The 14,994-nt window shown below is 38.4% G+C and overlaps 1 protein-coding gene across 4 annotated transcripts in view; it reads right to left on the reverse strand.

The window, feature by feature from the left end:
* The window catches only part of SGMS1 (sphingomyelin synthase 1), a 310,369-nt gene that overhangs the window by 116,204 nt on the left and 179,171 nt on the right, over nucleotides 1–14,994 (reverse strand). For all 4 annotated transcript variants that reach the window (XM_033215416.1, XM_033215407.1, XM_033215440.1 and 1 more), the window contains exon 6: nucleotides 8,511–8,591. The gene's annotated coding sequence lies outside the window, so the exon portion shown is untranslated. The remainder of the gene's footprint in view (nucleotides 1–8,510; nucleotides 8,592–14,994) is intronic.

Genomic DNA, 14,994 nt, shown 5'->3' on the forward strand with positions numbered 1-14,994 from the left:
ATGAATAAGTCTGACATTTCTCATTACATTAATTTGAGGTGTGCAAGTTAAAACTCTTTTTTCCCTGAAGACACTCTGGCAATGTGTATGAAAATAAAAAGTATGCATCCCTTTAATTATATCTGGAAATATATCCAAAAATATATGTATAATTGGGAGGCCGAGATGGGCGGATCACGAGGTCAGGAGATCGAGACCATCCTGGCTAACACGGTGAAACCCCGTCTCTACTAAAAATACAAAAACTAGCCAGGCGAGGTGGCGGGCGCCTGTAGTCCCAGCTACTTGGGAGGCTGAGGCAGGAGAATGGCGTAAACCCGGGAGGCGGAGCTTGCAGTGAGCTGAGATCTGGCCACTGCACTCCAGTCCGGGCGACAGAGCGAGACTCCACCTCAAAAAAAAAAAAAAAAAAAAAAAAAAGATATTCATTGATATATCATCTGTAATAGAGAAAACAGGAAACAATCTAAACATACATCACCAGGATATTAATTAAAATAGATATGATATAATAATAAAATGGAGTAGTATGTATTAAAAATTACAATATTGATTTAGAGAATGTGCTGTAGCACATTGTTAAGTGGATAAAAATGATTTAATGAAAAACAAAAGTAAAAAAAGATTCACCAAAATGTTAACAGAATCTGGGGCTGATTTTCTACTTTCTTTACATTTTTCTGTGTTGCTTGAATTCTCCAAAATAAAAGTATTTTTTGCTTATAAAAATCTTTTAAGAGAAAATTAAAATTGCAAAAAAACAACTAATACTAATGTGACTCAGTTCTGCCAAAATAAATGCAGTGGACACATTTATCAACATTAATAGTATTTCAGACCTTTAAAAAATCTGGTTATGCAGTATTTAATATATACAAATGAATATAGTTACCTGTTTGGTATGAAATATAGTATTAAAGTCACACCCATGAAGTCACCACCCATCCTATGAAGCAGACCTTACTGAATCATGGCAGCTCTCTGAGTTCCCCTTCCCTTGTCTAACTGAGGCTGACAACCATTTCTTTCTGTACATGTTGGACAACAAGTTTGAAAGCCCCTGGTCCAAGATGTTGCTTTAATAATAAATTAACCCTGTGCCTTTTGAAATCAAAGTAGAATGGTGGTCAGAAGTAATGAGACAGAAAACATCAGAATTCAACCAGGAAGAAAGGGGAACACCTAAGTCATACATGGGTTTAACATAGAAACCACTAGTCAGACAGACCTCTATGAGCTCTTGATTTCACTCCATACTCCAAAGCCAGGACTTGCCACTAGTAACATGAAATTAAGTTGGATTGCCTTGACACATGTCAGGTAGTAAGACACGGCGATCTAAAATTATGAGAGAACAACTCCAAATTATTCTAAATTGAAATAACAGAAAAAAGCACCCCAATTAACAATGAGCTCCATTTCATACATCACGGAAAAGAGAACCACTAACTTGAAGGGAAACAAAAACAATCAAATCAAAGAAAACAATAGAAAGTTACTAATATCTTAACTTTGTTGTAATAGTATGCTAAGCACTTTATAACAGAAAAAATTAATATATCATCTGTGAAATTAAAGAACTTATGGCTGGGCCCAGTGGCTCACGTCTCTAATCCCAGCACTTTGGGAAGCCAAGGTAGGCAGATCACGAGGTCAGGAGATCAAAACCGTCCTGGCTAACACGGTGAAACCCCGTCTCTACCAAAAATACAAAAAATTAGCTGGGCATAGTGGCAGGTGCCTGTAGTCCTAGCTACTCAGGAGGCTGAGGCAGGAGAATCGCGTGAACTCAGGAGGTGGAGCTTGCAGTGAGCCGAGATGGCGCCACTGAGCTCCAGCCTGGGTAACAGAGCGAGACTTTGTCTCAACAACAACAACAACAACAACAACAAACATACAATGTGTGTCAAAGAAAGAACATGTACCCTAAACCAGTGAATGAGTCCATATAAATTGACTGAAAACTACAAATTGAGAACACAGCAGTCTAGCATGTAGTACACTTTCAATGGCACAGTAAATACAAGGTAAGGAAGAGGGGAAAGAGAAGGTAAGCTGAACTAATCAAAAGCAACGACCCTTAACATCTAAGGTCGACATACAACAAAGTGGGGACGCTACATAAACACAGATCACTGAGGATCAAAGCACATCCTTCGTCAGCACCCAACATTGTCTACCTTGTTGGATAGCCACTTGAAGAGACAGCACCCAACATTGTCTACCTTGTTGGATAGCCACTTGAAGAGACAGCACCCAACATTGTCTACCTTGTTGGATAGCCACTTGAAGAGACAGCACCCAACATTGTCTACCTTGTTGGATAGCCACTTGAAGAGACAGCACCCAACATTGTCTACCTTGTTGGATAGCCACTTGAAGAGACAGCACCCTACCATATTCTTCGATTCCTGAAGGCTGGGTCCAGGGCTTGGGTTATTTTAAACCTCCAGAAATCTACTTTGACATGGAATATGTTCTACAAATGCTTGAAGAAAAAAATAAAGGGTCATCCTGATCGACTCTAAATACCTTATTTGAATTGTTAACCTCTGATGAAGGTTGAAATCTTCAATGGAGGAGAAAGACAGCAGTGGAACGGTTGATAGGGAACGCTATCCCTCGAGATAAAAAGGCTAAACTGTGTGTGAATGAGAGAGAGGGAGAGAATGTGTGTGTGTGTGTGTGTGTGTGTGTATTAGGCCTGAAAGAGAGAGGATGGTGCCTAAAGTGAGAAAAAAGAGTAGATCAGTTTAGGCTGACTTATACTGCAGGAACAAAATGTCCTCAAATTTTGGAGGCTAACAATGGAGTAAGGCTTATTTCTAGTTCCTGTCTGGCTCCTTGCAGATAAGCTGTGGTTAGACTCCATGTCCTCTTCAGTCAAAGATCAGGGCAGAAGGAACACCCCTAACTGGGGCATGCTAGTCTCATGGCAAAGAAAAGAGAAAGATGGCAGAACAGGCCATACCTATTAAAGTTTCTGCTCAGAAATGACACAAATTATTGTCACTGACATTTCACCAGCCAAAATAAATCCTAGAGGATTTATTTGGCCAAGCTAGCCATGGGGCATCAGCCTTCTGTAGAGTAGGAAACTATAATCCTCTCACAGGGACGGAAGGTGGTAGAAAGGAGCAGCAAGTGTTCTGACAATAATATAAGCTACCACAAAAAGAATGGAAAACGGCTGGAGCTTTCTTCCCTCCTGTAATGATAGAAGGTGTCCTGCTATAAAAAGCAGTCCCTCCATTTCTGTGGTACTTTATGCTGTTCTCATAATCTTTCAGATACTGTCTTATTATCTTTACAACTATCATAGCAATGTTTCAAGGCCTCAGCAGTGCCTGAACTATAACACCAAATCTGGTGCTCTCTCACCCACCTTAGGGAAGTCAGCCTTTCAGGTACCTGCAAAATGCAGATAATCCCAGACTCTTCCTAAAAAGACTGTCAACAGACTAAGTACAATAATTAACAGAGGCTCCCCAATGTAGGACGAGGTTACATCCTAAAAAACCCATCATCAAAAATGCTTTTACTACACCTAACCTACCTAACACCATAGCTTAGCTGAGCCCACTTTAAACATGCTCAGAACACTTACATTCGCCTAAAGTTGGGTAACATCATCCCAAAAAAAGCCTATTTATTAAAGTATTGAATATTGTGTTTAATTTATTGAATACTGTAGTGAAAGTTAAAATAGAATGGCTGTATGGGTACTTGAAGTATGGTTTCTACTGAATGTGTATCGCTTTTGCACCATCATAAAGTCAAAAAATCATTAAGTTGAACCATTGTAAATTGGGGACTGTTTGTATTTAAAACACACAAGCACAGAGAGGTATAGTCATGTACTGCATAACAATGCTTCAGTCAACAAGGGACACACAAAAGGCAGTGGTCCCGTAAGATTATAATATATTTTTCCTATACTTTTCTATGTTTAGATACAAAAATACTTACCATTTGGTTACAATTGCCTAAAGTATTCAGCAGAGCAACATGGTATACAGGTTTGCAGCAGCCTAGGAGCAATAGCCTATACCGTATAGCCTAGGTTTGCAGTAGGCTATACCATCTAGATCCGTGTAAGTAAACTCTATATGTTGACACAACAAAATTGCCTGAAGACACACTTCTTACAACATAGCCTCATCATTAAGCAACTCAGTAAATATAAGGTATTATTATTATGAAATTATGACATGTGTCCCCAAACTTACTTCTTTTCCAAATTGTTCTTAAATTTTAATTATAAAGAATTTAATATTCATTAAGTGTAGAAAATAAATTACTTTCCTTCACTTTTAAAAACTTCTACTCTTACAGTTTTTTCTATACACACATACACACATACACACACACAAACATACACCCTTTTCTCATGACTTCAATAACTTGTTTATGTTCTGGTTAGTTTCTTAAATCTCTCAAGAATTTTAAAAGATCTATTCTTTCTTGAGCATTTGGAACTATTTTATTTCTTCTCCAAATAAGAAAAATTAAGAACAATTGAAGCTATTCAGGGTCATTCATTTAAAGTATAACATAGATTCCAAAATGATGCCCAACTAAGAATAAATTAAAGGCTTGGTATCAAAGACCCTCTATATTCTTTTTCTAATCCTAATTAGCAGTATTCTCCTCTTTTCATTCTACTAAACTATAGTTCCAGCCTTTTCCCAAAACGTGATCTTCCTGTACCATCTCTGCTCAAACTGTTCCTTTCTGCTCAAACTGTTCCTTCTACCTAGAGTGTCCCCTAAGCACTCCTCCCAACTCTGTTCAAAGGTCTCATCTGGATAACTGAATGAATGCCCCATGATGTTCACAAAAATGTTCATTACAGCACACTTTACAAAAATAAAAAGTTGAAAACAAAAGTGTCCAGTAATACGAAACATTATAGACTACGTACATATGGAATGCTATATATCAACAATTATGTAGATGTATATTTATTGATGTGGCATCATCTTGCTATATTGTCAACTGAAGCAGATTTTAAAACAATAGTAATAACCAGACCCATTTTAGAGGGAAAATAAAGCATGTATCTAATCTAGGAATAGAAAAGTATGGCAGAATACAAAAAAAAAAAGTTAATTGCTGACATTTTCACTGTCACGCAAAATAGTTTTGCAAATGCAAAATAGTTTTTGCATTTCTAAAGTTCTTTCCAATTAGCAATGTTAACTTTTATAATTTCATAAAAGGTACTTTAATGAAAAGGCATTAATCATTAAATGTCTAATCCACATATCATCTGCTCCTGAAATCCTCCCTCAGCTAGCCCACTCCTCTTGCCACCCAGGTAATTTCTCTTTCTCTTCTGTTTTCTGAGTATTTTATATGTCTTTTATAATGCCTACCACATTCAGTTTGAAATTATAGTTTCCTCTTTTCAGGTTTGATTATCAACTCCTAACGTGCAGTAAGTCTCTCTTATTTATACTGAAATTTATCGTCAAAACCAATGAGTCCCAAGTATCTAGTAAACAACTAAGTTTGTTGATATGAACATAATGCAAGGCTATAAAATTTACACATCTAAAGACTATACACCTAGCAGTTCTCTAATAAAGAAATCATCTAGACAAGGGATGTTTGGAAACCACATTAAGGCCTATTCTGGTAAGAGAGATGATAATATAAATCAGAATGTTATATCTATAATAAAATTTCTGTATTAATTATTATTTCCATGTTTGCTTTCAAAGTACCAAAGACACACTTATTTAAGCCAAAGGTCATTATTTCATAATCCAAAGGCAAGTCTCTCAGATTTTAACCATGAGCTTCCTCTTGAAATGAACACAGATTACTTTTGCAGTAATCCAAGTCCATCCCTGACTCAGTGGGAACTATAAATACCTTTTGTTTTAAGAGGAAATTGGGGAAATGAATGTTTTACAATTATGTAAGTCTGATTCAAAGAACTGACACAAGCAAATGTTTTGAAATATCCAAGGCATTTTTGTAAGGTTCAATAAAGAATGTGTTTTGAGAACTAGGTGGGTGAGATTTAAAGTAAAAACAACCACCACAATCTTAGCTGTTACTTAGCAATTTCAGGGTTCCACTGCTTCCTTCTAAAGGGCAAGTTAGAAAACTGAAGAAGTTGCTTCTAGAAGAGACATTGAGATGTCTGATCCAGTTTCCTTTTTTCCCCTCCATTTCACTCCCTAAGATTTTAATCAAGCCAAGATGAACTTTAAACTGCTCAGATTTTGTTTTGTTTTTACTCTCTCCCTAGAGGCAACTGGCTTTCCATTAAAACTTAACTTTTAAATCAAAAGCAAAGCTGCATGGAATGCTTAGTTGGGAGGAACCCTGACTACTTGTCTCTGCAGCGCCACTACCTGAAGGAATTTAAGATTTGAAGGAATATGGGGAAGGGAGAGAAGGAAGTTCAACAGGCAGTGAGCAGAATGACTGATTGCCAATATTAGCACTTGGAGATCAGTTTAACAGCCAGAATAGGCAAGCGATGCCAGGGGTCAGTTATGAAACTCAGTCAACAACTCAAGAAACTGGTCTAAATTCTAAACTGGTTTTGGCATCTATTTTCAATTCCAGAAGCAATATGAGCATGACAGCTTGAGTTATAGCAAGCACTGACTCAAAACCAAACCTTGTTTTTATTCATCAAACGAAACTCTTACCACCAGGGCTGAGGCAGATAATTAAAGAATTGTGGCTTAGAAATGTCTTCACAACAGGAAACCTACAATTAGTGGTGTATTAGAGCCAACTTATACCGGTCCACTAGAACCAATTGTTAAATTCTCAGAATTTTTAGCAAGTTGGTTGTTAAACACAGCATTATTAAAAGTTAAATTATATAAACAAAATTAAAATAAATCATACTAAAAACAAAGGTAATAAATACTCAAAACTCATCACTTCCTAATTATTTTACTGTTAACCGTGCTCTTGAGGTGATTTGTAACTGCTTTATCTGGTTGGTAGAAACTATATAATGCTGTGCTACTGCATAACACTTCCCAGACCCGCTTTCAGTGACTTTCGCTGGTAGTTTAAAATGAGCCAGCACACTATTCACAATAGCAAAGACTTGGAATCAACCAAATGTCCATCTGTGACAGACTGGATTAAGAAAATGTGGCACATATACACCATGGAATACTATGCAGCCATCAAAAAGGATGAGTTTGCGTCCTTTGTAGGGACATGGATGCAGCTGGAAACCATCATTCTTAGCAAACTATCACAAGAAGAGAAAACCAAACACCGCATGTTCTCACTCATAGGTGTGAACTGAACAATGAGATCACTTGGACTCGGGAAGGGGAACATCACACACTGGGGCCTATCAGGGGGAGGGGGGAGGAGGGAGGGATTGCATTGGGGAGTTATACATGATATAAACGTTATGCAATGTACCCTAGAACTTAAAGTATAATAAAAAATAAAAAAAAAAAAAAAAAAAAAAAAAAAAAAAAAAAAAAAAAAAAATAAAATGAGCCAGCAACGGTAGGGGTATTTACACAATGGAAACCTGCAAAGATGACAACCCCTCCTTCTGACATTGCCAGCTTGCTAACATCTACCTGCAGACACTACCTATAATGTTAATCACCACGGCTTGGCAAGACGTAAGGAACTCGAGCTGGCCAATCTTTTGAGTCAGAATAAAGGCCTATAGATTATAAATCATGACACAAATATAAGGAAGTAAAAATGATTTATTGTACCAGTAACTATAGTGTAACTATAATGTGCCAGTCATAGCACAAAGTACTTCCTGCAACCTTTAATTTTATGAGAGATAGTATTAAATCCAATATACAAATGAGTCAACTAAGGTTCTGAGAGGTTGAATAACTACTAAAAAGCACAAGAGCAAGAATGAAGCCTAGGATTGTCTGACTCAAAAACATGATCTTTCCACTAAGCTACCCCTCTTACTAACATTATTATTATCACAGTGAAACCAAAGTCAACCATATGTAACTGTCAGATAATTAGCAAACATTAATAGCCTCTGATGTATATAAAAGTGGCATACATGAAGAGGGATATGGAGAAGATGTAGACAAAGAACTCAATTTTAATCATATTCACCAAATTTGTTCATATCTACTTCAAAATATACCCAGAAAAAAAAAAATAACTGAGAAATGGAGCCCAAGGAAACCACTAGCACCAAAAATATCTGCATATCAGAAGGGCTATTCCAAGTTTAATTTAAATGCTGACCATGTGCAGGGAATTCTCTTAATTTTTCAAATATTTATGCTCTGTCCACCAAATTAACACACTCAACTTAAAATGACACACCCTATCAAGAAAGAAGTATGCAAAATAAGATTTATCAAAGTTAGCATCAATTGTTTGAAGTGTTTGGACACTTACTTTATAAAATAGTTTCGCTTTTGCACTCAAGTTAGTTGACTGTGCTATCCTTTTACCATGGTTCCTTAAAGAAAATTTACCCAGTAGTTAAAAGAATTCCAAAAGGCCAACAAACATTAACTTACGGATTATTTAAAAACATTCTTGTCATCTTGGCTTCCTATAAGCTACCAGCTTCTCCCATTGTTCCAGTACAGTTCCATCACCTGTTATAAGAAGAAAGAATCTAATTAGTTACATGTCTCAGAAAGGCCATTTCTTGATTTCCACTAGTTAGTCTCTTCTTTACACCCAAAAGACATAGAAAAGCCCAGTTATCTCTTCTCTTTTTTACCAAAAACAAAAAGGAAAGAGAAAATAACAACACAGAAAATTACCTTAAGAGAAAAAAAATTTTAAGAGCAGTATTTCCACTGTGAAGGACTGGGGTGGTGAATCCTTAAAATTTTGCCCTCCATTATGTTTTCCAGGAAGAGATACCTAGTCTGTTTCCTAGGCGGCAACAGTATTAGAGTAATCCACTTTTTCTCTCCATCTCTCCTCCCTAACCCCTTCTTACCTCTCCTCAAAAGTGAAGGATTAATTTGCCTGGAAGGACTGAACGAGACACCAACTGATTTCTTGGCCCTGCTCTGAGCCAGGCAACAAAGGCCTCCCTCCAGTCCTCTCTCACACCTGGAGCCAGCTAATCTCCTCAGTAGGCAAGACGGTGCCTGCTTCTGAGAGACTGAGCCAGCTCTCCCTGTTCTAGCTTCTCCCTGGCTGTTAGTGGAGGTCTCGGTCAGGGTTGCTGGGGTCCAATTCATGCTTTAGTTTCAAAGGAGGGAATGGATACTTCTGGGTTCTCCAATCCTGCTTTAACAGCAATTAAGCAACTGGCTCTGTTGATTCCCATGTCAATCCTTGGTCTATTTCTCCAACTGTTTAAAACTTACAGGATGGGAAAGTTACGTAATCAAGCAACTCAAACTACCACCATCTACCAAAAGACACTACACACAGATAAAAAACTCTGGTCCAAAATCCTACCACTTACTAGCCATGTGACCTCATGAAAATCCATTCATCTTTTCCCAGCCTCATTTTCTTCATCTCTAGAAGAAGATAAAATGTCCCTTACAATACTGTGTGATAATGAGGATTAAACAAAATAAAAGTCAAAATCTGTCAAAGTCACATACGTTTTGATCCAACAAAGGCATTATATCAGAACTATGGACACCAAATCCTTAATGATCAGAATTGCTACATTGTCCACATGTCCAATTCAACAAATACTGGAGGATTCATGTAATTCACAGAATAATAAAATATGCCCAGCAAAGGGCCTTCCTTTTTCCAAGAAGTCATTCAGAACAATGTGTTTACTTTTGTTCTCCCATTTCTTAGCATTTTAGAACAAACAGGCTAGGAATAGAAGTGTTTGCTTTCTTTCCCGACTTAGAGAAGGGCCCCAAATAAAAATACCCGACTTTTACCAGGTAGAATGCAACTATTGCTCTTGTTATATGAAGAACATGTGGCTCCAAGAAGACAACATTGATAAAACAGGAACCTAAGTTAACTTTCATCACCTGAAGCCTCAATGTTAATTCTGAGATGAGATTAATACTTGTGACATGGCTCCATGCATGCACTGAGGTACCATGAGAGGCAGTGTCACCTCAGTTACCTGAACAATAGACAGAAATCTCAAGTTACCCAAACCATAAAGGGACAGGGTGGTGGTAAGGAGATTAAGAACGGAGGAGATGAGTGGCCGGGCGTGGTGGCTCACGCCTCTAATCCCAGCACTTTGGGAGGCCAAGGCGGGCGGATCAGGAGGCCAGGAGATCGAGACCATCCTGGCTAACACAGTGAAACCCTGTCTCTACTAAAAATACAAAAATAAATAAATAAATAAATAAGTTAGCCAGGCATGGTGGCAGGCGCCTGTAGTCCCAGCTACTCGGGAGGCTGAGGCAGGAGAGTGGCGTGAACCTGGGAGGCGGAGCTTGCAGTGAGCCGAGATTGCGCCACTACACTCCAGCCTGGGCGACAGAACCAGACTCCATCTCGAAAAAAAGAAGAAAAGAAAAGAAAGGAGGAGATGGCCTATTCAACATAGTGTTGGAAGTTCTGGCTAGGGCAATCAGGCAAGAGAAAGAAATCAAGGGTATCCAGTTAGGAAAAGAAGAAGTCAAATTGTCCCTGTTTGCAGATGACATGATTGTATATTTAGAAAACCCCATTGTCTCAGCCCAAAATCTGCTTAAGCTGATAAGCAACTTCAGCAAAGTCTCAGGATACAAAATTAATGTGCAAAAATCACAAGCATTCTTATACACCAGTAACAGACAAGCAGAGAGCCAAATCAGGAATCAACTTCCATTCACAATTGCTTCAAAGAGAATCAAATACCTAGGAATCCAGCTTACAAGGGATGTAAAGGACCTCTTCAAGGAGAACTACAAACCACTGCTCAGTGAAATCAAAGAGGACACAAACAAATGGAAGAACATACCATGCTCATGGATAGGAAGAATCAATATCGTGAAAATGGCCATACTGCCCAAGGTGATTTATAGATTCAATGCCATCCCCATCAAGCTACCAATGACTTTCTTCACAGAATTGGAAAAAACGGCTTTAAAGTTCATATGGAACCAAAAAAGAGCCCGCATTGCCAAGACAATCCTAAGTCAAAAGGACAAAGCTGGAGGCGTCACGCTACCTGACTTCAAACTATACTACAAGGCTACAGTAACCAAAACAGCATGGTACTGGTACCACAACAGAGATATAGACCAATGGAACAGAACAGAGTCCTCAGAAATAATACCACACATCTACAGCCATCTGATCTTTGACAAACCTGACAAAAACAAGAAATGGGGAAAGGATTCCCTATTTAATAAATGGTGCTGGGAAAATTGGCTAGCCATAAGTAGAAAGCTGAAACTGGATCCTTTCCTTACCCCTTATACGAAAATTAATTCAAGATGGATTAGAGACTTAAATGTTAGACCTAATACCATAAAAACCCTAGAAGAAAATCTAGGTAGTACCATTCAGGACATAGGCATGGGCAAGGACTTCATGTCTAAAACACCAAAAGCAACGGCAGCAAAAGCAAAATTGACACATGGGATCTAATTAAACTAAAGAGCTTTTGCACAGCCAAAGAAACTACCATCAGAGTGAACAGGCAACCTACAGAATGGGAAAAAATTTTTGCAACCTACTCATCTGACAAAGGGCTAATATCCAGAATCTACCAAGAACTCAAACAAATATACAAGAAAAAAGCAAACAACCCCATCAAAAAGTGGGGAAAGGATATGAACAGACATTTCTCAAAGGAAGACATCCATACAGCCAACAGACACATGAAAAAATGCTCATCATCACTGGCCATCAGAGAAATGCAAATCAAAACCACAATGAGATACCATCTCACACCAGTTAGAATGGCAATCATTAAGAAGTCAGGAAACAACAGGTGTTGGAGAGGATGTGGAGAAATAGGAACACTTTTACACTGTTGGTGGGATTGTAAACTAGTTCAACCATTATGGAAAACAGTATGGCGATTCCTCAAGGATCTAGAACTAGATGTACCATATGACCCAGCCATCCCACTACTGGGTATATACCCAAAGGATTGTAAATTACTCTACTACAAAGACACATGCACACGTTTGTTTATTGCGGCACTATTCACAATAGCAAAGACTTGGAATCAACCCAAATGTCCATCTGTGACAGACTGGATTAAGAAAATGTGGCACATATACACCATGGAATACTATGCAGCCATCAAAAAGGATGAGTTTGCGTCCTTTGTAGGGACATGGATGCAGCTGGAAACCATCATTCTTAGCAAACTATCACAAGAAGAGAAAACCAAACACCGCATGTTCTCACTCATGGGTGGGAACTGAACAATGAGATCACTTGGACTCGGGAAGGGGAGCATCACACACTGGGGCCTATCATGGGGAGTGGGGAGGAGGGAGGGATTGCATTGGGGAGTTATACATGATATAAACGTCATGCACATGTACCCTAGAACTTAAAGTATAATAAAAAAAAAAAAAAAAAGAAAAAAGAGAAAAAAAAAAAAAAAAAAGAGAAAAAAAAAAAAAAAGAAAGGAGGAGATGGAACAAACACCAAATAAATAAATATAGAGATCTCCCCTAGCAATAAAGAAAGAACTTGCCAGCATCAATAAAAATAGCAAGGAAGAACTGAAGAGTCAAAGATCTATAAATTATACCCAACACTGAGAGGAACAGATTCATTGGCTTTATATGCCTGGCCAATGACATGAGGCTCTTTAAATGCATGAGAAACACAGTAAGGTTTGATATAGGCTCAAAATAAACAGATTTGAACCCCGGCTGTGCTGTTTAATAGCAGTGTGAACTTTGCCAAGTAATTCACTCCTTCTAAGGCTCAGTTTCCAAGTCTGTAAAATACATACAATAATACATACCTTGCAGAGTAGTTATATAATTTAAAGATGGCATATGTACCATGTCCATCATACAATTAGTTCCCAAAAGATTACTGCAATTATTGTGCTCACTAGTGCAACTATGGTAGCAAGACTCTTAAATTCACGATTACAGTTGCAATTATGGTATGCAGTCCATTAAATTTACAGACTCTTTCCTGATGAGAACATTCTGGAAAGAGGTTCTAACAGTAACTTTTGACAACAACATAAAACTTTTCTAAGTTGATCTGATGCAGTGTTCAATTCAAATCTCCACCTTAGTTGACAGCCTTTATTAACATGGGCACACAGAAAACTCTAGCTACATCTTTGTTAGCTTTCTTCATATCAATACTGAGTTTCTTTTTTTGATGATAAATTTCTGAAAAAAGGGAATGAATCACTTCCATTAGTGCTAATTCTTCTGGTGTATACTCTAATGCTGGGCGCCACATTACAGACTCATAAGCAACAGTATGGATTTGTCAGTTATGTTAAAAACAAACAAACAAACAAAAAACACAAGATTCACCAGGTGAACACATACCAACTTTAAAACAGAAGTGCCAGAACTTAATGTCTAAAAAAAGTACTCCTTGACCCCTTCCAAGTCACCCTTTTTGGGACTCACTCCAATGATGCTGAATGCTCAGAATAAGTACTCTTCTTTTACCTTCAGAACCAGTGTGCAATGTTCACAAGAACACATGTGTCATTACAGTTTAGCTCCCCCTAATTTTAACAAAAACCACTTTATTTGCTATAATAGAAAATATTTTAATAGATGAGTTCAAAAAATCAAATTCATCCTCAAAGATCATAATTTAGCACCACTGTGGTTATTCAAAAGAATTAGAAGCAACCAACTTTATTGAACCACCCATTTGGTGGAAGACACTGTGCTGAGCACTGGGAGTGGGGAAGGGGCTATAAGGTGATTGAGATGAAGTTCATTTAAAAAAATGCAGAACACTACTAGCAGAATCACTGGAATATAAGCAATTAGTTCAGCTGATGCGCTTAAAGAGAACAATCTGGACGTATGAACCCTGGCTGTGCTTGTTACAAGCCCAGCACTTCCTAATCGCGCTTCAAATAGAATGTTAAGATTCCACAACAGTCATGGGAAAATCTGGCTAAAAAGAATACACTCCATTTTTGAATGTTCACTTTACACACTAGGGCAAAGCCGAGCCTGCTACCCCTGGGTGGAAGAAGACCGGCTGGCATCAAATCAAAAGCATTCAAGAGCTAATGTGAAAATAAGGCTGGAGACGTTGGAGGAAAAGTTCCTGTGGCCATGAGACACAGTTGTTTGATTTCTAGCCTCTTTCTCCAAATGAGCTAGTTCACTAAGAAGAATCTGGGCTTCCTCTATGGGAGACAGTATCCTGTGATCATTAAAAATATGTGCTTTGGCCGGGCGCGGTGGCTCAAGCCTGTAATCCCAGCACTTTGGGAGGCCGAGACGGGCGGATCACGAGGTCAGGAGATCGAGACCATCCTGGCGAACACAGTGAAACCCCGTCTCTACTAAAAATACAAAAAACTAGCCGGGCGAGGTGGCGGGCGCCTGTAGTCCCAGCTACTTGGGAGGCTGAGGCAGGAGAATGGCGTAAACCCGGGAGGCGGAGCTTGCAGTGAGCTGAGATCCGGCCACTGCACTCCAGCCTGGGCGACAGAGCAAGACTCCGTCTCAACAAAAAAAAAAAAAAAAAAAAAAAAAAAAATATGTGCTTTGCTGTCACACTGAACTATATTCTGCAACTAAGCTCTGAAGACCTTGAGCATGTTGTCTAATTTCTGTAAGCTTCAGTTTCCTCATCTATAGAATGGGAGCAATATCAGTATAATAACCAGGTGTTGTTATATGGGTTAAAACACATAATGTCTATACACAATTTAATAAAGTTAATGGCAAACAGTAAATGCTTATTAAATGTTGTGTCACTGGAAAATGTACACTATCCTCATCCTTTGGGGGCAATATAAGTACTAGGGTGAAGCCACAAAAAAAGAGGTATCCCAATAAGCTCAACAATGTTCCAGCCCACTTCACTAGGAGACCACAAAAGGGCTTGGGGTGATATCTCATGTAGCAATAAAGGGCAAATTGTCTGCTCTTACA

This window comes from Trachypithecus francoisi, unplaced genomic scaffold (assembly GCF_009764315.1).
Source record: "Trachypithecus francoisi isolate TF-2019V2 unplaced genomic scaffold, Tfra_2.0 Contig00586, whole genome shotgun sequence".
Taxonomy (NCBI): domain Eukaryota; kingdom Metazoa; phylum Chordata; class Mammalia; order Primates; family Cercopithecidae; genus Trachypithecus; species Trachypithecus francoisi.